Here is a 6163-nt window from a genome sequence, read left to right as displayed (position 1 = left end):
GGATATGCAGGTGCATGAGCCCGGGCAGTTTTGGGACATAGCTGGGGGAGAACTTCTAATTAAAACAAGGGAACGTATAGGGCCCTGCATGGGCCCGGCCTTTGCCCGAGTCGACTGGATACTGTGACTTTTTTCCTCTCTCTCTTCCCTATTACACAGCTATTAAAATAGTTCACTTTTGATTTTTAATAGAAAAGTTGTCATTTCTATTTGTTTCTTTATTAAGTTATAAAGCATATCCAATCGTTTGTGCGGAGAGTGAGTGCTTTGCAGGACATGGAGGAGCCAGCTTGATTTTTTTTTAATGACAGTAAAAACTTAAAAATGCGCAGTCATTTTTGCACATAAAGGTAAGAGTAGGCCTATGCATCATTTCGAACTCCAAAGGGTCTACTTGTATATATGTGCACTCACAATATCAACAAAACCTCATGCTTTTGTAAAATAAGGAAAACAAACAGGATGCGATTTCTGTCTTCTTGGTCTTTAGCAGGAGCGCTTCACCGACATGATAAATATATCTATTGAATGCTTTTTGCGTTTTAAATTACTATTTTAAAACGTAATATATCAAATCGAAAACAAAAACTATTTCATCATGTAGCCTAATTCTAAAGATGCATTTCTCTCTAAAGGCATACAATGAGGGCAAGTCAGGTTCGTCAAATTCATTTTTGCAACATTGACTCAGAAGACATTATTTTATTAATAAATAATACAAATATATCGCCACTAGTTTTACTTTTTTTTTTTTTTTGGGCCACTGTGCCAAAATTGTGTTTTCATTCAGTAGCCTAAGGCAGCATTTTGTGCCAAGTTCAAAAATAACTGAATAAATAAGATTAACGTCATAATTTAAGAATAAAGTCAAGCTTACCATAATAAAATTATGTTATATTGTGAAGTAAAAAATAAAGTCTGTGGCATTCCATCATTCTTTTAACTTTTTTTTAACTAACTCTGATCGATTCATGAGACATTCGTTTGTATTAAACTGTTCTGGGCTGGGTTTCCCATTAACGATTGATTTTAGCGCTTAAGAGCGTTTTCTACGAGCATTTTTACGATCGTTCGTTATTGTTTCACGTGCATTTCCCAACTATGCACGTAAAGCAATCGCACTTAGCCGTGCTTTAAGTGCTACTTAGGAGATGCTATCCTTTGTCAAATCTCATCTTAGAATGGCTCGTAACAGAAGTACACGATTGCTTATTGATGTTAACCTAATGCTGCGTTCCATACAGACAACTTGGATATAATAATTATAATTAATTATAATACAGTACTATATTATATTATAGTTTATTATACTTATTATACTTTTCCTCTATAAGTTTATAACACTGTGAGGCTTTGGCCACTTCTTAGGTTAAAGTCATTTTTCAGTTTACAAATTTATTTTCATCATTTTAATACTATCATAGTCATTACGTGATTAGACATATAAGGTTTAAACTGAATGAGCTCGTTGTTTTGCAGTAATTATTTCTTTGCTGTGTTAAAAACACTGAGTACTGTAACAGAAGAAATGCTGCTTTTGAATTGGTTTTATTACTGAGACCTCAAATAGAGATGTATAGAACATTTATTTCTATTGTTAAACATGCAAATATCAAGAAATGAATGTGTCCTTGTTTTACAATTCACAACATTAGTGGAACTTGCCTTTATATGAAGAATTATTTTTCAAATTTAGGAAAAAAGCTTGTGCCAGCTGTCTTCTCTGAGCAGCGGTCTTGTGATCACCGGCCTCGGTATAATAAAGGTGAGTTATTTCAACAGCAGTAGAGCAGTTTTTGACTCAATCATGTGCTATGCTTTATTTGCAATTTCAAATAATTTATTGCAGTTCCAGAATACCTGTAACCGTATATCCGTATTTGTAACTGTGTTTCTTTTCACATACCTAAGAGTACACTTCACATCCTAGAACCCATAGAAATGTATGTTGCTACCTTAAATGTTTAATATTTTTATTATATTTATTAATAATATTTAAAATAAACAGCGTTTATTGACTTCAAGGACTTCTTTATTGACACTTTGAAAAACATGTTTCTATTGTAATTTTTACATTTCTTAAACTTAGTTTTTCTTTTTTAACTAATTAAAAATGCAGATTTGACAGAACTACACACCCATCTGAGGCCTACCTGTTTTAATTCATGATCACCCCGGATACTTCTACAACTAACCCGCTTGGTAAGTTTTCATAGTTAGTAACACCTTAAAGAAGTGAAAAATTAAACCATATCTGTTTTGGCACAGAATGGAATGGTTAAGCATTGAGAATTAAGAATGGTTTGGCTCAAGTCTTTGAAAGAGACGTGATTGCTATATGATAGGGCTGGGATAAACGATTATTTTTTAAACGATTAATCTAGCGATTATTTTTTCGATGCATCGATTAATCTAACGATTAATTTTTCCGGACCGATTCGATTTCGATTATCTCCCAATTAATTGACTACTAACAATTTATACATGTTGATTTACATATCTGAATGAAAAAAACATGAATTCCTTAACATTGCAATATATGTTTATTGCTCGTAAATTACAAAATAAAAGACTGACTAAGAATGCATTACTTTGCACTTGTATAGAGATAGCATTCAATAAAACCTTGAAGCCTTGAAAACACACAGCTTACTGAAACAAGCTTACTGAACACATAGGGCCTAGCTTACTGAAAAAAAGTTCTTCTTTCAGATGAAAATAACAACAACATGATGTCTAGCATTCAATAAAAAAGTTCACCCAAAATTCTTGTTTAGAGCAATTGAAAGAATACAGTAACCAATGTAAACTTTGGGGCTTTAAGCTAATACAGAGAGTGCTTTTCCAAAAGATAAAAAATAAAAATTAACAGTGGGAGCCAGCAGCCTGTCATGGAGGAAAAAAAATCTCCGAATGCTCCACGTGAAACTTTGGCGTTCCGCCCTTTTTCTATCGTGTCTAATGATTTTGGTTAATATTCACGAGGGGAGGGGGGTGGGGGAAGAAAGAGAGAGAGAGAGAGCTCTTGTGTAGTTTGAAGACTGTGAGTGAAACTGCGCGTGAAACGTAGGTGTTTCGCCCTTTTTCTATCGTGTCTAATGATTTTGGTTAATATTCACGGGGGGGGGGGGGGGGAAGAGAGAGAGAGAGCGCTCGTGTAGTTTGAAGACTGTGAGTGAAACTGCGCGTGAAACTTTGGTGTTTCGCCCTTTTTCTATCGTGTTTAATGATTTTGATTTTGCACAAGGGAGAGAGAGAGCAAGAAGCGCTTGTGTTGTTTGAAGACTGTGAGTGCGCGCGCAGCCGGGGCTCTCTCTCGTACGCGCCCTGTCACTGTCACTCACCGATCAAATAAGGCTTTGACACCCGCCAAAAAAAAAAAAGATCAATGCAGAAAAACCCCTGGATTGGTTATATAACGTTGGACAGAATGTTGATCCGGCCATCGCGTATATTCAGCGCACATAAGGTAAACGTTTTGCAAACGTTTTTTAGAGAAATAAAAACAGGTCGACGAATCGATGCGCATATTTTGCGTCGACGTATTTTTTGCGTCAACGTCATCGATGATCTCGACGCGTTGTCCCAGCCCTACTATATGATCAACTGTCTAACATTTTGGGTAAATAGACATTCAGTTAAAGGACAGAAATTTCTGGGATTTCACTGAAAATGTCTTTATTTGTGTTCTGAAAATAACTAAAAGTCATGGGTGAGTAAATGATGACATGACTTTCAAGTTTGGGTGAACTAACCCAATGTTATGGCAGTGTAGGCAAGACAGAAAACACTGAAAACTGATCATCCACATTTCCCTGCTAATATTGTTTATTTGGTTTTATACAGGTGTCTGATGTTGATGCAGTCTGGGCACTAGTATATGTTGGCTTGCTGACTATCACTGACGATGAAGTACTTCTCCAAATCTTGACCCTGTGTCTTCTGCCATCATTGTTCAGGGTAGTACTGCAAAGAACAGTCTCCAGGGTCTACCTCCAACATTTGCTTCCCGACCACCATGTGCTACGTTTGAATCACTGGTACATGTGGATTACCGTGATATTGTGAAGAACACGTACAATATGATGATGCTTGACTTGGGACAGAAAAAAAACATTGGCAACTTGTGTGGCCAACTCATTGCCGTATTTAAAATCATTGTACTGCTACCTCCACAAGTTAAAACTACATTGAAAAAAATATATCATCTTTAACTTTGAACTGTCACTACATTTGATTTAATTATGTGTGTGAAGAATAGAACATTGTTGAAATGAATTTGTAATCGATTTTTGAAGTATTTAAGTTACTAGAGTAACGGTAACTTTTTTTTAAGGCAATTGGTCAAAACTAGATTTCTGTTCAAGTAAATACAACTTAGAAATTCCAAGTTGCAGGAAATGTTACTTGATTTAGCTAAATTTAAATGAGTTGTTTGAAATACGTACATAGTATAATGTACTTAATTTAGTTGTTGAAAATAGTGATTCTGAGTTACAAGAACTTGCGTGTAAGTTTACAACACTTATAAATAAACCTTTGTTAGTACAAATTACTATTCTTATTTAACTTTACTTGTTTTTTTCAAGGCAATCGGTTTGCATGCTTTTTTAAAATAAGGTTTACTTATTATAATTTACAGTGCAGACAACCTCCCTGCCCAGTGCACACTAGTGAGATCAATTCAGAACACTGTAACTGTAATAAAGTACTGTTACTGTACTGTACTACACTGTGTGATTCTTTCAGCTCTCTCTCCAGTGCTAGGATGCATTTTTAAAACAGTCACCTGTGCTCTTGTTCATAATTTCCTGAGATGCTACTGAATGCTTGCTTATGGATAATTGTGTGTTATTTGAGTTCACACTGTGACAATAGTTAACTATTTGATGTGTTTGTGTTTTATAAATGAGAACATAAAATATCACAACTTTGCTACCTCAATATTTATTTCAATAGTAAACTTTTGAAGCCAGACATTCACTGATGAAAGTCACAACTGAAGTAGAAATGTGTGTTCTTGATGTGTGAAAACAATGATCATTGGTTCTCACATTTTAACTTCTGTTTGCCTTATTTATTATGCATAAGGTCAAATTAAAATGTTATGTACTTTTTAAAATGAAATACAATTGTAAGGAGTGAAAAGTAATGTTTTTTTTCTTCTCCAGAAATGTAATCAAGTAAAGTTTATCTTTTGTACCTTGGCATTAATAAAAAGAAAAAAGAAGAAGATAATGCAAAATGATAGTTAAAGGCAGTTCATCATTGGATTCAGTGATGTCATCTCTGTTCAGTTAAATAGTGTCTGTGCATTTATTTGCAATCAAGTCAACGATATCGCTGTAGATGAAGTGACCCCAACTAAGCAAGCCAGAGGCGACAGCGGCAAGGAACCAAAACTCCATCGGTGACAGAATGGAGAAAAATACCTTGGGAGAAACCAGGCTCAGTTGGGGGGCCAGTTCTCCTCTGACCAGACGAAACCAGTAGTTAAATTCCAGGCTGCAGCAAAGTCAGATTGTGCAGAAGAATCATCTGTTTCCTGTGGTCTTGTCCTGGTGCTCCTCTGAGACAAGGTCTTTACAGGGGATCTGTATCTGGGGCTCTAGTTGTCCTGGTCTCCGCTGTCTTTCAGGGATGTAGAGGTCCTTTCTAGGTGCTGATCCAGAATCTGGTCTGGATACTACGTGACTGCAGTGACCCTCTGATCTGGATACAGACTGGATGTGGTGGCCACGGTGACCTCGGAATAAGAGACAAACAGACAAATATTAGCGTAGATGCCATTCTTCTAATGATGTAGCAAGTACATAGGTTGTTATGGGAAGTGTTTCCGTTTCCGGTTTACCTAATTAATGCAGCCTAAAAATCCTTTAACGGATTTGGATAATAAAAGCATATTAGTATGTTATGTGTATGCCAGGTTAAAGAGATGGGTCTTTAATCTAGATTTAAACTGCAAGAGTGTGTCTGCCTCCCGAACAATGTTAGGTAGGTTATTCCAGAGTTTGGGCGCCAAATAGGAAAAGGATCTGCCGCCCGCAGTTGATTTTGATATTCTAGGTATTATCAAATTGCCTGCGTTTTGAGAACGTAGCGGACGTAGAGGATTATAATGTAAAAGGAGCTCATTCAAATACTGAGGTGCTAAACCATTCAG

The 6163-nt window shown here is 36.0% G+C and overlaps 1 long non-coding RNA gene across 2 annotated transcripts; it reads left to right on the top strand.

Moving 5' to 3' along the window:
• The first annotated feature begins 1694 nt into the window (after positions 1–1694).
• LOC132109181 (uncharacterized) lies at positions 1695–4034 on the top strand. Of its 2 annotated transcripts, XR_009424483.1 has the most exons (4): positions 1695–1765; positions 1912–1947; positions 2120–2202; positions 3847–4034. It is a non-coding gene; the product is annotated as an uncharacterized LOC132109181 (long non-coding RNA). The 2 variants fall into 2 exon arrangements; XR_009424481.1 differs by lacking the exon at positions 1695–1765 and having other exon boundaries at positions 1813–1947.
• The last annotated feature ends 2129 nt before the right edge of the window (positions 4035–6163 follow it).

The sequence above is a fragment of the Carassius carassius genome, chromosome 1 (assembly GCF_963082965.1).
Source record: "Carassius carassius chromosome 1, fCarCar2.1, whole genome shotgun sequence".
Lineage (NCBI taxonomy): Eukaryota > Metazoa > Chordata > Actinopteri > Cypriniformes > Cyprinidae > Carassius > Carassius carassius.
The sequence above is the reverse complement of the archived record's forward strand: the minus strand, read 5'-3'. Positions and strand labels throughout refer to the sequence as shown.